This window comes from Cnephaeus nilssonii, assembly GCF_951640355.1.
Source record: "Cnephaeus nilssonii genome assembly, chromosome: 18".
In the NCBI taxonomy this organism is placed as follows: Eukaryota; Metazoa; Chordata; class Mammalia; order Chiroptera; family Vespertilionidae; genus Cnephaeus; species Cnephaeus nilssonii.
The window spans coordinates 6,634,530-6,654,013 of record NC_137089.1 but is presented as its reverse complement, the minus strand read 5'-3'; the positions used below and the strand labels follow the sequence as shown (position 1 = coordinate 6,654,013).

The following is a 19,484-nucleotide window of genomic DNA, read 5'->3' as shown; positions in this document are numbered from 1 at the left end:
AATCAGTCCGCCTGATCTCTGTGGAGCTCATGGCAGTTTTCAAAGCACGTGATTCGTGTCTGCACATGGGATTGAGCAATGGAAGGTGGACACGTGAGTTTTGTCCTTTGGCCTCTGGTGTGTAGACTCACCGGTGGGTCATAGTCCCCTTTTCTTAAATGAAGGAAATGCCGTGACAGAAAGAATGCAGAAGGAATCGGGGGAATTCCAAACACGAGGGGAGAAAGCTCTCCTAAAAGTTTTAGATATAAAACTTCTGTTGGGGTGAGGGGTGAGTAAGGGTGTGGTGAATAATTTCCTGACTTATTTGTCGAGGTGGCCTCCCCTGTAAGGGTCTGTCCAGTTGACGCCTTTAGCGGGTAGACACCCTTCCGTGGTGGCGTTCCCCTTTCTGTGGGGCGCGCTGTGGCTGTGTGGGAAGAGGGAGGGCCCCAGCGCTGGATGGTCCTGAGTTGCTCAGCCAGACTCAGTCCCCAGCCCTGTGACCTGGTTACTGAACCCCGTAAGACCCCTTCACGGTCCTCGTTAGTTCACAGAGATAGTCGTGTGCACCCTGTGGGCTTCTGTGGAGTTAGGTGAGATCATGTATGACAGCGCCAGCCCCGGACCTGACACGTGATGGGCATTCAGTGTACGGGGGTCTAACCCATAGCAGATCGATTCTCTGGACGTGACCTCTCCCGTCTCCCATGAAAGAAGGCAGGCCTGGGAGGGACGGTCTCAGTGGTAAGTGGCAGGAGTCGTTTCTTCTCGGCCTTCTAGAGGGTGAAGCTGGACCATGTAGGGAGACAGAGAGGAGACGCCATTCATTCTGAGTCAGGTTACCAGGCGAGCTAGCCCACGGTTCCTCCATGCGGGCGTGCGGTTGGGACAGGGGTGCTTCTGGGGACTGGCTTCATCGCAGGAACCCATCAGGTGACTCGGGCCCAGACCCCCTGGGCTGTGATGAAGTCTGCTTTTGCCCTCCTACACGGGAGGTTCACGCAGTCGCTTGGGCGAGGGCTCCTCTGGGTCCCCAAGTGCTACCATAGTATCCCAGCCAGCTCTTTGCAAGGACCACCTGGAGCCAGGTTCCCCCTGGCGGACCGTCTGGGACTTTGGGTCGCCCATGCCCATGCCCAGGCCCAGGCTCAGAGGCGCTGGGGGAGCAGGCTTGGCTTCTGGTTTTGGGATTCTCGGGGCTGGGTCACGGCGGTGAGTGCTGTGCCGCGTTGTGTTTGCTGGGTGGCAGTGCCATACGGGAGCCTCAGTGCCTGCCGGGGAAGAGAGCAGGCCTGCAGCTGCTAGGCAGAGCCCGGAGGCATTATGGAACCGCATTGCACAAACTCTGCGTCCCGTGGCACAGGGCTGTGAGCCCAGCGGCCTGTGGGAGGGACATGGGCCAGGGTAAGCATGGGGCCCTTGGACGCGTCTTCTGAACTCTGCTCAGGACATCCTCCCCGCCCGCCCCCCCCCCCACACACACACCCTCCGCCGCTTAGATAGTCAGTGATGTTTAGTGGTCAGTGAATTGACCCTGGTGCTGGCCGCCTGGTTTTGAATCCAGCTGTGTGATCTTCAGCATGACCGCGACCTCTCTGGGCCTCGGAGTCCTCCTCTGTGACATGGGGAATCAGAACGGGATCTACCTGAAAGAGTTAACCTGTGAAGTGCCCCCGGTGCAGTGCCCAACCCCAGGGAGGTTGCTGGGAGCATGGAAGGGGCTCAGGGATCTGAGGGGGCTCCTGGCAGAGGCTTGTAGGGGTGTCGAGTGGTCCTGAATGCTGGGCAGGTGGTTGTGACGGAGCTCTCTAAAAATGAATGAGAGAGAGAGAGAGAGAGAGAGAGAGAGAGAGAGAGAGAGAGAGAGAGGAGAGATGCTAAACAGATGGAGAGGAAACACAGAGGAGGACCCGAAGGGAGGAAACGGGGTGGGGGAGGGGAGGGGGAGATGCAAATGAAGCCTCTGAATACTGAATGCCTGTGGAGTAGTTTAAGCCTCAGCTTCCTACTGGTCCCCAGGGGCGTGCCCCTGCCCTGCCCTTCTCTGTCCTGAGAGGTCATTTTGGTCCTTTCTCTTTCTGGCCTCTGGCTCCCCAGCCCCAGAAACCAGTGTGCTGGCATTCTGGCCATTTCCTTCCCGCGAGCCGCCCCCCCCCCCCCCCTCTGGCCCCAGTCCCCTCCGCAGGCATGACCTCACCCCAGGCCGGGAAGCCGCGCTCCTGCTCCCGCCTGTTTACCCTGGCACAGCGACAGCCCGGTCACATGGCCGCACGGCCGGGAGTCGCCAGCAGTGGGCACAGGTGGGTGGGCGGGGGACATTCCTTGGGGCTGACTCTGTCCAGGCCCGCCTGGCACGGGACCCCCTCTTTCTGGAGGCCACTCAGGGGCGCTGGCCTGCCTGGCTCTGCTGGGGCGCTGAGTCATTGCCCTGAAGGGCGGCCTCTGAGTCACCAGGCAGCCCTGTCCTCAATAGGGAGTTCTTTGTGGGACCTGAATTGGCATTTGACCCTCCCTGCCACTGGCAAACCCCCCCCCCCCCCCGCGCCCGAACTTATACCCCGATGTTTTTACACTCCCGTCCCAACTGCCTCACAGGATCAGCTGTGTCCCTTGAGATCCAGAATCCGAGAGTCTAAGTGGAGTCGGAGCTGGCTCACAGGAGAGCAGCGTGGGCAGACGGAGCCAGCCGGGGTGGGACAGCCAGGCCGGTCCCCGGGAAAAGGCTGGGTCTCCTGTCCACACAGCCCCCCAGGAGGGGCCGGGCCCCCAGGTCTCCCGTGTCTTTCCTATTTTGTGAGCATCTTGACATGACCTTGAAAACCCGCCAGTGTTGCCGTGAGGGAGCGTCTGTGTACTGGCATGGGGCCCTGCCCTCGAACCCATTTCCCGGTGGAAGAAACTGAGGTTTCTCAGAGGCACAGCTAGAAAGCGGCATGTCTGGGATTGGACCCCAGAACTCAGTTCACTGCATTCGATTCTCTGCTTCAGGGTCATTTGTTTGTTTCTTAGATTTCTCTCTCTCTCTCTCTCTCTCTGCCTTTTCTTGGTTTCTTCTCTCCTAAGCGGCTGGGCTGCTGGAGTCTTTCTTCCCTGAGGAAGGCAGCTGTCAGCCCAGCAGGAAGCAGCCGATTAGGAGGCGTCCCGCTGTCACTGCGGAGGGAGCCTGCCCTCTGAGCCCTGAGGGCGCCGGGGCGGGGGACCTCAGCGCCTGGATGGAGAAAGCGGCAGGCGGCCTGGGTGTAGTGAGGACCCCTAAGGGTGTGTGTCTGGGAGGCGGGTGGGGGAGGGCCTTGGGGTGAGGAAATGGGGCAGTTGACCCCTTGGGAAGGTCTCTCTGCATTTCCCAGGATCCCGCCCTCCCCCAGGCTCCCCATGGGGGCCCACAGTTGCCTTTGGTATTCCTGCTTATCCTGTTGTTCTGTTAGAAAAGAGATGGGAAGCAGTTCTCAGGTTCACCTTTCTGTCCGAAGGAGAGGAGGAAACAAGGGCTGTGAGTTTCCAGGAGGCTGGGAGGGTAGACACCTCTCCTCTTGGAAGTGAGGAATTTTCTTGTGCCTGCCCTTGACTGTAGATGCAGAGCAAGGAATGGGGAGGGCTGTGATGGAGAACGTGTGTCTTAGCTGGGGTGCGGAGTGACTCAGGAACACGGGGTGGGGGGGGTAGGGAGGGTGGGGGGTGTCTGTAGAAGACTCACAGGCACTTTCAACGTGCCAGGCCTGTCTGTGCTAAAGTAATTCCTTCTAGTAACGGATTTGCTCTCCAGCAGAAACCTAGCAGGGAGGTGTACTGTCATTATGCCCATTTACCGGATGAAGAAATGAAGGCTTAGAGACACAGTCACCTGTTCAAGACCACGCAGCTCCAAGACCACGCAGCTCGTAAGGGGCAAAGGCCAGCATTCAGGCTGAGAGGATGGAGCCCAGGCTTGTGCTCCCCGTCGTCCCTGGGGAAATTTTTCTAGCCCTTGAATGGCCCACCAAGCTCCTGCGGAGCGCTGGGGACTGCCACATCCTGAATTTCATTGAAGCCTCCCGTCCTGGTGTCGTCCCGTTCAGCAGATGCACGGACTGAGGCCGAGGAGTGCTGAGTCTCCTCTAACCGCATGACCTGTGCCTGCAGCGCACTAGGAACGGGGGATGCTGCGATGCGCACGACCTGTTGTGGACTCTCGATGACCTTGTCTGGAAGAGGAGGTCGTCCTGTTCCCTGGGGACTCTCAGTGAGTTAGGGACACACCAGGGTGGAGGCCCGCTTTTTCTGACTTGAAGTTTGTGGCTTTTTTCCCTTTGTGCGTTCCTTTCTCCTCCACCCCTTGTATTGCTGGGCACAGCGTAGGCAGTCCATCGGTACCTGTGGAGTGAATGAATGAAGGCTAATCGTGTGTGTTTTCAGCGATGGAAAGCTTGGGTGCTTTGGAAACGTCTTCAACTCCGATTAGTTTGCATGCTGGACTCTGATGCAGGTACACTCCGGGGTGAGAAAAGAGGACCCGTGGGTTTGAATCGAAGAAGCGAAGCCGATAGAGTTGACCGTTCAGAGGGCTGGCAGCCTAGAACGGTCTGAGGGTTCTGGATTCGGTTGTCATCTTGAGTGTGTCAAACCCCAGGGGACGCGAGCTGGGCACCGACAAGATGCCGCGAGGTCTCTCTCTGGCCTGGGGTCACCTGCAGCAGGTGCAGGAGTGATGGGGAGGAGCTGAAATGGACACTTTCTGAAGAGACGTCCTGAATGTTGGCAAAAAGCCAGATGTTGAGGCGGGGTTTCTGGTTTTGGCTGAGAGCTTCCAGGCAGCCTTCTGTAAGGGAGTGATGGTGAGGTCTCAGTTTCTATAACTGTGGCTGGCCCAGGGACGGTGGCCAGTATTTTTTTTTAAAATATTTTTATTGATTTCAGAGAAGAAGGGAGAGGGACAGAGAGACAGAAACATCAATCATGAGAGAGACTCATTGATCGGTTGCCCTCTGCGCACATCCCAATGGGGATCGAACCAGCAACCCGGGCATGTGTCCTTGACCGGAATCGAACCCGGGACCCTTCAGTCCACAGGCCAATGCTCTATCCACTGAGCCAAACCAGCAAGGGCCAGTATTGTTGTTTTGAATGAAATCTAACATAAAGTGGTGCTGTGACCTTGAGCTCCTGTCTCTTTCTTTTTCTCTAGTTATGACACCTGAAGATGTGGTTTTAATGGCACTTTCATTTATTTATTTTTTTAATGCCTCTTTTAAAAGAGGGGAAAACGGGGTATTTTTTTCCTCCCGGTGTTATCATGCTTGTTTATAGTGAGCGGGCCGTCTCATTTTGGACCATTTCAGTTGGTGGCGTGGCTGTCCAGCTCCCTCACTGCATCCTTGGAGCATGAAGGATGCCTGAGTGTGGGTTCTTGTCTTATGAGGAATTGGAAGGAAGAATAAGAAGCAGCATTTCCTGGATGACCAGCTCACGCCAGCCAGATGACACAGGCTCTTTGCTGAAGAACCAGAATGTAGGTTAGCAGCCTGCTCCGAGCCACACAGTGGCAAAGTCGGAATTGAAACTCCGGTCTCTGTCTTTTGAGCTTGCTTTCTTCCTATTACCCTGGGCTTCTTCCAACAAACTACATGGCCAACGTAGGGCAGGCCCTAGTGCACAAGGAGCTGTGAGGTTGGGACAGAAGTGTCCCTGCTAGCCTGCGGACTGTTCCCTCAGGTCCGACTCCCCACCGGATCCTGCTCAGCATCTTCGCGCTTTCTCTCGGGGCTGAGCTGACATGAAGCTGGGCTGGACTTGGAGAAGTCCGTGCAAAGTCCCATCTGAGCTGTAGAGTCATCTGGGGTTGACCTTGGGCCTGCTAGTTATGTAAGCTGCCCCAGCCTCAGTTTCCTTATCTGTAAGATGGATGTGATCCGATCTAGGTCAAAGGTTGACTCTCATGTACGAAATACCTGGTAATTGAAAGGCCTTCAGCAATCATCTATTTCTTTGTCCCGACAAGCAGAGGGGGTGCTGAGTCACAGGTCCCCCGAGGGGAAATTGCTTTCTCTTCCCTCCTCCAGTGTGTCATCTCCCCTCCTGAAGCTTGTGTGATCTGGGTGTGGTGAGCCCCGGGAATAATGCCCGCAGTCCAGGCTGGTTGGTGACTTAGAGCCCCGGGAAGCTCCTCCTTTCATGGCGGCCGCGACCGGCTTGCAGCTGCCAGCAGTGATGAGAACCGGCGCTGCCCGAGGGAGTGTGGGGAACGGGGCGTGCGAACCTGGGCAGGGCGGCTTCCTGGAATCGCCGGGCAGCTCTGTGAAGGGCCCTGGGTGCCAGGGGAAGAGAAGAGGAGCAGGTTCTGGTGGTGGATGTTGGTGCTGCCCGAAGCAAGGCTCCTCCTGGCAGGATTGGTGCCCAGGTGTGGGCGCTGGGGTGCGGTGTGGGACAGGGAACTGCCGCTCCCCAAAGGCACCGGAGGGAGGGCTGGGGACCCCAGATGGGAGCCTCCAGGGAAAGGAGTTCTGGGATCTTGGGAGCTCTGGCCGTGCCCTGGGGAGACCCCACCAGGCCGGTTGCCTCCTGACCGCTAGTCTCTGTAGACAAGAGGAATTGACAGCGATGTGCTGGCTCCCGAGGCTCAGCTCCTGTTTTTCACTCTGCCGTGTGGCTGTTTCTCCCCCTCCTGCTGCGTGGCCATCTCGGGGGCGGAGAAGCTCCTGGCAGAACACCCTTCACACGGAAAAATGTTCAGAGTGGCTGTTGATGAGCCGCCGTCAAGATGTGGACTCTGGGGGTGTCACCTCGGACATGTCACACAGCCTGCCTTCTCGGTCTGCTGCCGTGGTATTGCTTGGGAGCTTCTTACCTCACCTCTTCCTCATGATCTCACCCCATTGTTTCCTTTCTCCTATGTTCCCCTCTCTCTGTTCCTCCACCTGTGTTCCTTTTCCATGCTCCCTTCCATTCCTCTGTCCTTTTTCTCCAAACCATCCTTCCGTGTTTCCCTGTACCTATCCATCCTTCCACCCAACCAGCCTTCCACCCAACCAGCCTCCCACCCAACCAGCCTCCCACCCAACCAGCCTCCCACCCAACCAGCCTCCCACCCAACCAGCCTCCCACCCAACCAGCCTTCCACCCAACCAGCCTTCCATCCCATCTTCCCTTTCATTTGGCCATCATTCCACCCAGCCATCTAATGGTTGTTGCCTATCTACAATGCACTGGGCATTGTGCCTGGCTCTGGAGACACGCAAACAGCTAAGAGCCAACAAGGCCTCTACTCTGAAGGAGTTCATGTTCTGGGGCAAAGCCAAGCATGTGATGAAGTCATATCAGCACCGTCTAGTGGGTGCTAGGATGAGAGAATTAGCAGGGCACACTGGGGCGTGGAGGGAGTGAAGGGTTCATCTCGGGTGCCTGGGGAATGTTTCACTGGAGAACTGCTTGAACTGAGTCTTGGAGGATGGTTCTTGAGGACATTGGGGGCCCGGGAGAGGAGGCAGAGGTGAGTATGGAAATGCCGAGACCTTGAATTAGTAGAACTGTGAGGGGCTGGTGGCCTCAGGCGAAGCCCCCCTGCAGAAAGCTTGTTCAATCTTGGTTGCCTTGTCATCCCAGCGCCCAGCACACAGTATGTGCTTGGTAACTAGTAGTTCACTTACTTTGCTGGCCTTGCCAGAGGTTGAGTTCCTTCTGCGCCCAGGCTTTCGTCCCCAGTTCCAGGCATGGGCCTGGGTAGGAAGCAGCTGCTGCGAGAGGCACGTGCCCCGGTGGTGAGAGGGGGCTGTGCCCTGGCAGGATGGTTCGGAACCTCCCCTTCAGGTCTACCACCACGCACGCCCCAGCCACAGAATCGAGGGGAATTTAACAGGCAATTTAATACTTTTTGTGGAGCATGCTTATCTGTAGAAATGTTGGAAAATACAGGCAGAATATAAAATAAAAGCAGACAAAAAAAATAAGTAAAAGCAAAACAAAGCAGAAAATACATGTGTGTCCCCTATAACCCCGGCCTTCAGTGATAGCTACGCTCGCTCCTGCCTCCCTATGGGTTCGTGTCTTGACTCGGTTCACTTAACATTATGTCAGTACCATTTCCCGGTGTCGTTCAACGTTCTTAAAACTTGTTTTAGCAGCTTTCCCAGACGTCCTCACGCACCTGTACAAGCAGGGAACCCTAGCAGTGAACTAGTTTCTCCTTTGCAGGGGCTTGAGCCCTTTCTGTGTGGGCGTGTTGGGAGGGAGAGGTGGGGTAGATTGGTCGAGGGGGTCTCACCTAGGACACCTCAGGCTCAGAGCATTAGCCAAGCCAGCTGTCCTTGCTGCCGTTAGCCGAGTCAGCACTGCTGGCCATTCCGAGCTCCTTCTGCTTTTGCTGTGGTAGCACAGCAGCCTTTTCACGAAGCTCTGCTGCTTCCCGACAGAGCTCCCCAGGAGTTTATGGAGTCTCGCTCCTCTGTCAGATTTCTTTTGAGGATTCTTTCACCAGTGGCCACTCCAGACAGCGCTAGGAGGGGTTGCTGAGTGGGCTCCCGAGCACTTCACAATCCAATGACTTCAACCAACCCTCCAGCGGGAGGGGAGCCATGCGGTGGGGGAGCACCCCAGCACAGAACCGGCGTTCTGTTGCGTTTCTCTGCCTTTGGGTGGGATTGACCAGCTCTTCCTGTGTGTGTGTGTGTGTGTGTGTGTGTGTGTGTGTGTGTGGCCGGTTGGTGTTTTGTCACTTGGTCACTTCCTTTGGGGTGCCAGCAATTTCTGTTCTCACTGATTTGCCAGCTCTGTGTTGATGAGCTTGTGAATGTTGCAGGTGGGAGGGGTGGAGAGCCCCATGGGACTCTTTGTTCGGCATACTCTTCCCAGCCCAGGCACCTCCATCTCTATGGGGGACTTTGCTCTGCAAATCTGCATCTGATTGTGGCAGCAGCATCTGCTTTGCAAGTAAATGCGGGACCTGGCTTGTTGATGGGGCAGTCACCCATTTTCACCGTCCCCACCTGAGTGGTATTTGTGTAGGCTCTTCTTTTTCTCTTCCTTCCAGTTCTTCGTAAGCAAATAAAGCATTCTGCTAATTGTCTGGTGTCAGGGTCAATGGCTCCTCAGAGACCTCCTCCTGGAACCCCAGATTACCTCCTGGGTGGGGGGTAGTTGGATGGAATTTTCTTACAGCATTAACTGCCACTTCTGACGTGGTGGGTTCATTTGCCAGATTCTCAATGGGCCCGGATCTTCTTGAGGGCAGGGACCATGGCTCGTATTGCACCGTATGTGTGACCCCAACCCTCAGTGCCGTGCTGGGAAATGAGTGCCCGGGGTGGTAAAGTGACTGGTCTCAGGCCACCCGACTTGGACCTGGCCGAGCTGGGACTTGACTCAGGTGCGTGTTTCCACCTTTGCCCTGGATCCCCCAGGATCCTTGGCGCCTGTGGTCAGGGCTTTGCTTTGGTGTCTAGATGAGCTGAGCAAAGGTTGGCTGGCGTGGTAGGGCCCTCTGCCCAGGCTGCACTGGCACCGTCGCCCCGGGTGGCTTTGGCTCAGTGAGGACAGAGAGAGATCTAGGGGAAAGGTTGGGCCTGGCTTCCAGGTGAGTGCCCAGTGGCAGCTCGCTGCGCCCTCTGCTTGGCAGCGCCCACACCCCGCACCCGGCGAGGAGGAGGAAGCTTCCTTCGTCACAGGACGAGGGTGAAACCCACTGAGAACTCCGGGTCCGACACTCCAGGGCCCATCCTCCTGGCAGAGAAGCTGCAGGAGGGGTGTGGGTGTGCACTGGGGGTGGGGAGGGAGGTAAAGTGTGCTTGGTGGTCAGTTAACTTCCCTATGGGTTGGAATGCTTGTTTCCCGGTGGGCAAGGATCGGGGGTTGCCTCATGCTGAGGGGGAGAAAGCCTGCCAGCTCTGATCGGGGTGCTGTGTGAGTTGGGGTACGCTACTAATCTCTCAGTGACCCAGCCTCCGGTTGGTAAAGTGAAGTCATCGGGCCCACTCTCAGGGTGTGTGGGCAACTTCAGTGACGGGGTGACCCTTCTGGCGCTTAGCAAGTGCTCAGTGCATGTTGGTCTCCCCCCCCCCCCCCCCGTTTTCATCATTGACATATATTGAATTTGGCAAAAAATTTCTAACATTGGGAAGTTCCCCACCAAGTTGGTGAAAACTCAAGTTGGAGTTCCTCCCGCCCATCAGGGGCCGCCCTGTGACAGAAGGGACCCAACCGGCGGGGGGGGGGGGGGGGGGGTGTAAACACACAAATCCAAAACGAATCCGAATCCCTGGGGTCCCTGTGGGGTGGTGGAGAGTGTGCTGGTGTGAAGACCCGCGTTCCAGTCCCAGGCCCGCTGCTTAGAGCCAGGCTCTTGCCGCCCTCTCCTCATTTGTGAGGTGGGCCTGCAGGAGGGTTGCTGCACCTCAGGCTGGGGGAGCATCCCTGGGATGTGGAGGAGGTCAGAACGTTCCAGGAGCCACTGGGATCAGGGCTTTTTCGGCGGTGTTGGGGGGTGGGGGAGCAGCGGAGTGTGTACTATCGGGGGCCTGCTTTTCTGGGGGCTTTGTGGGCATTGAGCAGCAGCCTGTGGCCTGGCGTTAGCATGGATGTGGTTGGCAGAATAACGGCCCCTCAACGATAGATGCTCACACGCTAATGCCTGGAACCTGCACCTGTCACACGTTATGTGACTAAGAGTTGTTAGGCTGTAGTGGATTGAAGGCCGACGTTAGAATGGGAGATGGTCCTGGCGTTTCCGATGGGTCCCGTGTCATCCCAGGGGTCCTTAAAGGTGGAAGATGGAGGCCAAGGAGGAGGTCCTAGCGATGTGATGTGAGACGGGACATCGCTGGCTTTGAAGAGGGGGGAAGGGGCCATGAGCCAAGGACTGTGAGTGGCCTCTCGAAGCTGGCAAGGCGAGGAGTCAGGGATCCTCGCAGGCAGAGCTTCTAGAAAGGAGTGGAGCCCTGCTGCCCCCAGCGAGAGCCTTTGGGACTTTCCCCTCCAGCATGTAAGACAGCAGAGCTTGGGGTAATTCATGCCTGCAGCCCTGGGAAGCGGGTGGGGTGGATAAAGCATCTGGTGGCCACACTTGGTGTCATGTGCCGTGGGGAGTGGGAGCTGGAGACCACGCCTCCAGGGAAGTGTCCTGTTGGGTGTGGCTCCGGCAGGCAGCCTCTTATTTGGGTGTGATCCTTGGTGACTAGGTCCACGGAGGACTGCCCGGTGACTTGGCAGGGATGGCTTGAGTAACCAGGTGTTGAGAACCGGGGATAAAAGGTCCTGTGTCCATGCCAAATGCCCATCCCCTCTCGCCCTGACAGCCCAGCTTTTGGCCGGGGCAGCCTGGGGAGGATGGCAACATGGTGCATGGGTGTGGGCACCCCGCCCCCTCCCGCCCTGCTGTTTTAAGTTTTAATTGCTGGTGTGCCTTTAAGCATCTTGGGAGCGCTTCGCAAGTACACATCAGCCTCCAGTGATGAGCTCGTCCGGCATGCTGGCTCGTCCGGCTCAGGGCTCAGCATCTCCTTGATCTTTCCTGGACACACGTCCCGGCTCCTGCTGACAGCAGCCTCCTGAGCTGCCTGTGCGGGGCATGTGGCCCTGCCCCCTCACCCACAGGAGTGGGGTATCAGGCAGCAGTGGGGAGGGTGGGAGGGAGGGAGGGAGGGAGGTGACCCTGGCCCTATCCGTTCCACTCTTCCGGTGTAGGCACGGGGCCTTCCTGACCTTCCCTCAGGGTCCGCCTCCCACCCCCACCTCATGTAGTGCCTGGTGGGGGGCCTGCTGGGAGTTAAGAGATGAGCAGGGCAATGAAGGAGGCTCCTGGGAGTTTAGAGATGAATGAGCAGGGCAATGAAGGAGGCTCGCCTGGCCTGACCCGGGGGCCTCCTCCTCAGGCCGGGCGAGCATGGGTTGGTGGGGACAGGAAGCAAGGAGCCTGCCATTCCCAGAGGTGAGGCTGGGGGAGGCATGAAGCCGGGTCAGAAGCTGCTGCCGAGACCCTAGCTCGGCTGGAGGCTCAGTCATTGCTAGTGAACAGGGGCATTCATGGGGGAGCCTGCTGCTGGTATATTGTGTGTAGACAGGCACCTGTGTTATGACAGATACAGAGATGTAGGCCCAGAGAGGTGAAAGCACCTCGCCTCCCTCCCCTAGATCTCTGCAGGTGCTGCCCTCTGCTAGGACATACGCCACCCGGAGCCTTGAGGTTCCTCTCTAGAAGCCTGGGCTGTTTCAGAAGGCGGAACACGGTGTCTGCGAGGGGTGTTGCACTCATGCTGTGCGTGCATGGGAGGTTTGGATTCACTCCACAGGAAGACAGGAAAGCCTCCTTAAACCCATCCATTCATCCACCCATCCACTTACCCATCCACCCACCTAGTTCGGCAACACACATTTACGAAGGACCCACTCTGATCCAGGTTCGGAACTAATCCAGATGTTGGTGGTAGGAACTAGGTGAGAGGCAGGTGCTGCGGTCCTGCCCCCAGGTGCTTGCAGCTCAGCGGGAAGGCCCCTCCCTACTCACCCACCTGCCAGACTCGGATTAAAGGTAACAAGGGTAGAGGCTTGGGCAGGACAGACAGTGGGGTGGAGTGAGGCAGGGCCTGGATACAGAAGAGAGCTGGGAAGTAGCCGGCTTTGCCACGAGGTGTGCAGGGAGGCACCAGGAGGTCTGGGATGCAAGGAGGTCGGCTGGGTGGGGAGGGTAGACAGCAGATGATCTGAGATGACAGAAGAGGCACCAGCATAAACACAGATTCTAGGGCGCTGTTGATCCCACCCCCTCAGCGAGTAAGAGTGACCTGAGGGACAGGCTGGGGAGAAGAGGCTCGGGCCGGACTGTGGGGACCTTAAATGTTGGGGTGGGTAGTTCAGACTCGCTCCTGCAAGAGGTGTCCTCTCTGTTGTGTCTGAGTGCAGGGGGCTCTGTATAATGTCCTGTGCCTAAGTGTTTCTAAAATGTCCCTTCTGCCTGGCCGGGTTCTAGTACCTTCAGGGGATTCTGTCTCCTTTCTCCTCCAGGTCTTGGACCCCAGCGTTTCCTTCCTGTGCTTGTCATTGGACTTCGTGTGTGGCCGAGTTATAAGTTCCATATTTCATTTAAGAATTCAAAATATGCTTACCCTGCCTCACCCCAGACACGCTTATCTCTGACGGTGCACACCCTGCCCTACGATCATGCCTTCCTGCTGTGTCTCCCATGCAGGGAATCAGAAATACATCCATCCGGAGCAGCTGCTTTGCAGAAGAAAGCCTCGTTACGCCCCAGCCCGGGCAGCTCCCTGGCCTCACCAGTGGGGCCTGACAGGGACCTGGGCCAGGTGCGGGCTGCTCACCTGAAGGGCGCGGCCCCACCCTGTGGATTTTGCCCACGCCCGGCTCAGCTGTCCTCAGAGGCCTCCTCAGGGCTGCCTGTGGCCTTGTCGGGCTCTGCCACCCATTATTCCAGGAATAGCTGGGGATGCTGCCTGGGCTTGTGTTTGGCCTCAGCCAAGGTCAAGTTGTCAGGGAGGGTGAAGGGGAAGGGCGCACTTGCTGAGGAGGTTGCAAGAGGAGGTGGCCCAGACTGCAGCCTGGCCGCCCTTCTGTGTGCAAACCCGACCCATCAGCTTCTCCATCCACCAGTTAGAGGGGAGCGGGGAGGGAGATGGTGGGGGACATTGCCTTGATCTTGCTGTTAACATTTCTCTGCAATATCCTGGGCGATGTCCTGGGCTTGGCCCACTGCAGACACCTGGCTGGAATAACAATGAGCCAATGCTCCTGGTACCTGCCTCCTCCCAGGTCTGCAGGAGGGTCTCCCAGTGCCTCCTCCCAGGTCTGAAGGAGGGTGTCCTGGGGCCTCCTCCCAGGTCTGCAGGAGGGTGCTCCCAGTGCCTCCTCTCAGGTCTGCAGGAGGGTGCTCCTGGTACCTGCCTCCTCCCAGTGCTGCAGGAGGGTGCTCCCCGTGCCTCCTCCCAGTGCTGGAGGGTGCTCCCCATGCCTCCTCCCAGGTCTGCAGGAGGGTGCTCCCCGTGCCTCCTTCCAGGTTTGCAGGAGGGTGCTCCCCGTGCCTCCTCCCAGGTCTGCAGGAGGGTGCTCCCAGGGCCACCTCCTAGGTCTGCAGGAGGGTGCTCCCGGGGCCTCCTCCCAGGTCTGCAGGAGGGTGCTCCTTGGGCCTCCTCCCAGGTCTGCAGGAGGGTGCTCCCGGGGCCTCCTCCCAGGTCTGCAGGAGGGGTGCTCCCAGTGCCTCCTCCCAGTGCTGCAGGAGGGTGCTCCTGGGGCCTCCTCCCAGGTCCGCAGGAGGGGTGCTCCCGGGGTCTCCTCCCAGGTCTGCAGGAGGGTGCTCCCGGGGCCTCCTCCCAGTGCTGCAGGAGGGTGCTCCCGGTGCCTCCTCCCAGGTCTGCAGGAGGGTCTCCCGGGGCCTCCTCCCAGGTCTGCAGGAGGGTGCTCCCGGGGCCTCCTCCCAGTGCTGCAGGAGGATGCTGCTGGGAGGGCGCTGCCAATCAGCACTTAGGTGCCTGCATCTCCATCCTCTCTGACAAAGGCCAGGCCATTGGGAGGGTACTCACCTTTGGGCTGGCCTTGGCTCCAGGTGAAAAAGGAACTTCGAGGCGAGCCTGAGAGGCTGTGCAGGCTTGTTATTTTATCCAGATGTGGTGGGGGTGGTGTGGGTGCCTGGGCCGGTGTGAGGGGAGGGGTGTGTAGAGAAGGGGTCTGGGAAGTCCTCAGACCTGAAACCAAGATCTTCTGAGTGGTTACCCCTTATGGGGCATCTCGTTGGATGCCGACGTGTCAGAAGTCCTAGGCCACCCACCTAATAAAATTACTCTGCGCAGCTGCTTCCTGGTGAATCAAAACTCTGCTTCCTGGAGGTGGAAAGTCTGCCGGACCATCATTAGAGCGAAACACAAGAAAAGGCAGCGACACAGTCCCGATGGCATTTGCATTGGGGCTTCCTTCTGTCCTTGTCCAGCAGTAGTTCTTTTCCTGGCTTATTAACAGTTTGTATTTTTTTCTTACCCTAAGATAAATACTGATTTTGTATAACAAAGACATTATATAGCAGTTTGCACGAACTAGGCTCCTGTTCTAAGTCCTTTGCAAATATTAGCTCCTTTTATTTAATCCCTCGAGGCTGTGCTGGTGGGACTCAGAGGATAGGTGACATGGGGGGGGGGTGGTCATGGGCTGCTTCTTGGGAAAGAGCAGGCAGGGCCGCCTCAGGTCCGTGGCCCCTCTGCTCTGAAAAAGAGACGGTTGAAAATGGTAGTTCCACTCCCCGGGAAGAAACACTCTGCGTATCCCAGAACATGGGGCACAGCTACATGGCTGTACAGAGAGCGTGTCTTTGTATAGATGTGTCAGTTTATTTAACCAGTTTCCCGTCATTTGAACCAGTAACATTTTCTTGAATGGTCTTGGGTATGTACTTTTGTATTCTGGTTCTCCTTCCTCTTCATGTACTTCCCTCCCTCCCTCCCTCCCTCCCTCCCTCCCTCCCTCCCTCCCTCCCTCCTTTCTCTTTCTGTCCTTTAATTGTTAATCCTTTCTTTTTGTTAATTCTCACCCGAAGACATATATATTTTTTTCCAATTGCTTTTTAGAGAGCATGGAAGGGAATGGGAGAGAGAGATACATGGATGTCAGAGAGACACATCAATTGATTGCCTCCCAAACATGCCCCGACCGGGGATTGAACCTGCAACCCAGGTACGTGCCCTTGACCAGGAAGCGAACCTGAGACCTCGTGGTAGGCAAGCCAATGCTCTTTTGTGCTGTGCCTTTATTTTTCAAAGTGTACAAAACTTTAAAATGAGTTACCTTCCCCCCCCACCCCCACCCCATACACCCATGGGCACTGCTGGGACCTCGGTGCCTACGTTGGATTCGGGGGTTGCCTGGGGACTGAGGTTGGTAGGAAGCAGCCTAGACAGGGCTGCTGGCAGGGAGCATATGGCCAGAGGCCTGGGGGCCGGGCTCAGGGTGGAGTCCTGTGAATGACTCAGCAAGTTGCCTGTTACACACGAGGGTTAAGGATTTAAGCAGTCATCAGCAAGCCTGGCATTCTTCTTCTTCCTTATTAAATAACAGAACGGTGCCGGGGCTGTCAAGGATTAAGGATGTAAGTCTCATTGTTTAGTATTAGGCTTTGTAGTGTTGGGCTAACGTCGAAAGCCAGAGGAGCAGAGATGTTAGACAATGCCAACCATTTTCTCTTCTTTTTAAAATGTTACTTGTCTGTCTTTATTGTACCTATTCCGGTGGAAGCTAGAATTCACAGTGGAGGCCAGATCATAAAATTTTACCTTCCATTTAGTGGCAGCCTCGTACAAAAGTCTCATACACATGATCAACCAGCAGTTGTTTCATTTTTTTAAAAAAAGAAAAGTAAGTGGTGGGTTGTGCTCCGCTAAGAAATATATATGGGGTCTTTGTCCAGCTCGCTGGCACACTGCTCCTAAACCGCCTGGAAATCCACCCATTTTCCATCCGGATTTTCTCCCTCTCCTGGTCCTCAGAGCTGGAGGGCCTGGCTGCGTGTCCTGTTCCCCGCAGCGCCTACCCTGGGAGTGGGCGCGTGTGTGTTGGTTTACTGTCTAATAGAAGAGCACAGTACACAGCCGGCTGGGTTGAGTAATGCCCCAGCCCCCCATCCCAAAGCGAAGTCTGCCGGGACCTCAGAACGGGGCATGATATGGACTTCGCAGGCGAGGCCGTACGGATGAGGGTGGGCCCTAACTCCCATGGCTGGTGTCCTTAGAGGAGGGGAGACCCAGAGCCGGGGACACAGGGAAAGGCCAGCTGACAGCTGGGGCGGAGGAGGGAGGCCCCTGCGAGCCCTGGACCTCCAGAGCCCGTGGAGCGTCCCTGCAGGTGCAGGAAGAGGCGCCTAGGGATTCCTAGGGGAGCCGCCAGCGCCGGGGAGGGGAGATGAGAGGACGGGCCGCACGCCCTCCCGCCGGGTACAGGCACTCGGTGACGGTTTGCTGAGCGAAGGGAAGACGGAGCTGCCGTGAAGCTGGAAATCCCATGCCCGTTCCTCCGGGGAAGCTCTGGGTGCTCCAGGGATGCCTGTACAAACCCCGCTTGCGGCTGGAGCCTTGGTCGGCAAACTGCGGCTCGCGAACCACATGCGGCTCTTTGGCCCCTTGAATGTGGCTCTTCCACAAAATACCACGGCCTGGGCGAGTCTATGTTGAAGAAGTGGCGTTAGAAGAAGTTTAAGTTTAAAAAATTTGGCTCTCAAAAGAAATTTCAATCGTTGTACTGTTGATATTTGGCTCTGTTGACTGATGAGTTTGCCGACCACTGGGCTGAGAGGAACCTGCCCCGTCCCTGACTAGCTACGGGAACTTAAAAAAGCAGCTCATGTCCTGGATCTCGGTGGCTTGTAAAGCGGGAACCTATCCCGGGTTGTGGTGATGATAAAACGCGATGGCACCTGTAGACCCCAGCGTATGGCTGGGGCCTGAGAATGTTAGCACGTACTATTATTATTTGCCACGGATATAAGTTGGTGTATATGCCCTAGTTGCTATTTTTTTTAAAAAAATATTTTTATTGTTTTTAGAGAGAGGAAGGGAGAGGGAGAGAGAGATAGAAACATCAGTGATGAGAAAGAAACATCGATCGGCTGCCTCCTGCACGCCCCCAACTGGGGATTGAGTCTGCAGCCCGGGCGTGTGCCCTCCCTGGGAATTGGTCAGTGACCTCCTGGTTCATAGGTCGACGCTCAATCACTGAGCCACACCGGCTGGGCTGCCCCAGTTGCTCTTGGTCCCGTAACTGCCACAGTCACATCCCTAGATGATGTTTGTGTTGCCCGCACACTCTTTCTCTCTCCTGACCCCTCACAGGCTGGCTGGACGGGACACGGGGCAGTTGCCTTCTGAGCCAGGAGGAGGAGGGGCGGCGGAGAGGGTTAGCCGCTGGGCTTCTCCAGCTCACTGGCTGCCAGTTTGAAACACCGCCTCTCCTTCCGGGGAGCCCTTGGGGCGAGCCCAGCAGTGCCGTCTCTCCGTGCTCGGCTTCCAGGCTGCTGGATTTTGTTCCCTCATCTCTCCCTCCTGCCCCCGCCCCCTCCACTTTGGATTTCCCCCGGGTCCCGTGGGCAAGGTTGATTGCTGGCAGAGTTTACTTAGCGAAAGGTGCCCGTGTGACTTGAAGCAAAGACCCGTTTCCGTGCGAGTCAGAAGTGCATTCCGAAGTCAGGAGCGTGACCTCCCGGAAGCCCGGCTAATGCAGGTTTGGGGAGGCGCGGGAACAAAGGTGTGATTCTGGGAGCCGGGGATGTGGGAAAGGGCAGGTGCGGCAGGCTGCCAGCTCTCCGGCTCCCGGGGAGGGGGAGCTCAGGGTGCTGGGAAGCTGACCCACATCCCAAGGTGAGGCCGGGGTCAGCGCAATGAAGGACCCCGAGAAGGCCTGCAGTCTGATGGGCCCGGGTTCAAGTCTCCCCCTTGCTACCTGCGTAACCAAGGCGCCTACCTTTCCCGTGCTGCCTTCTCTGCCATTTTGGGATCAGAAACTGACTCTGGGATGTGAGCATTGACGGGTATTAAATGGGGGAATTAAAAGGGGCCTTTTCAGGGATAGACGATGAATAGATGCTGTACTTCCTCATCTTCCTCCTTATTTCGAGCATCGCCCCCTTCTACTCTGAGCATCCTTTGCCTCCTTCCCAACTTCCGTACCTCTTGACCACGTGGTCCGTCTGTGAAAACGGCTCTATTCTGCGGGTAGCTCCCCGAGGTCCTGGAGCGCGTCCACCGCTCGTCGGTGTGGTCCTTGTCTGTGGACTGTTTCTCACGGCCCCGCTGCTTCAGTGAGACGGGACGCTCTTTGCAGGCAGAGCCCCGAGTGAGGTCCCGAGTCCCCTGCACAGTGACTTTCCCGGAGGACAGGGGCCCTGGCCCTGCAGAACGGCCGCCCGAGGCCTGGTTCGCGGGCTCAGTTCCATGGCATCTCTCGTGCCCTTTGTCCCGGGGACTTGATTGATGTGTGGATCTTTGCTGACCTTTCCCTGAAGGATTTTGTGGGCAAAGGTAGACAGAAGGAACTTAAAATAAGCTGAAACCCACACTTCCTAAGGTTTATCGTTTGCAGAAGGACATGGTTCGTGTCTTTGCCAGCTCTTTCCAGGATCTTGATCGCTTCCAGGCTGTGAAGCAGAGTGGAGGAGAGCTGATCAGATGGAGGACCTACTCCGTGAAAGGGCTTATTATCTTGAAGGTCCCCCCTCCCTGTGCAGGGCGGGACCCCTTTTGCAGATACGGGTGTAGAGTTAGAGGACTGAAGTTCACGGTTTCATCGCTGTTTAGTGAGCGTGGAAGCTGAAATTCTCACCCTGCCCTGTCTGTCTCTACGGTGCTGCTGGCCCCTGCCTCCTTGTCTGTCTGTCTGGCTATCAGCCTCTTTCTCTCTCTTGAACTTGCTGTTCTTGTCAGGTCAGGCCTAGTTAAGGGAAAAGAAGGCTCCTGCGAGGTCACCCCGGGGACCTGGTATGACGGCAGCTGTGTTCCTGTGGCCTCGGTCCTGCTGGGTCCGAGGGATAACTCGGGGGACCAGACGTGTCCACCTTC

At 57.0% G+C, this 19,484-nt stretch overlaps 1 protein-coding gene across 25 annotated transcripts in view; it reads left to right on the top strand.

Moving 5' to 3' along the window:
* The window catches only part of LOC307114359 (uncharacterized protein), a 459,274-nt gene that overhangs the window by 34,411 nt on the left and 405,379 nt on the right, over positions 1–19,484 (top strand). The window contains exon 1 of one of the 25 annotated variants that reach the window (XR_013815000.1): positions 7,332–7,444. The exons of 23 other annotated variants lie outside the window; for them this stretch is intronic. The gene's annotated coding sequence lies outside the window, so the exon portion shown is untranslated. Of the gene's footprint in view, positions 1–7,331; positions 7,445–16,869; positions 18,151–19,484 lie in introns of those variants that run through there. One more of the 25 variants, XR_013815001.1, reaches the window with a different exon arrangement.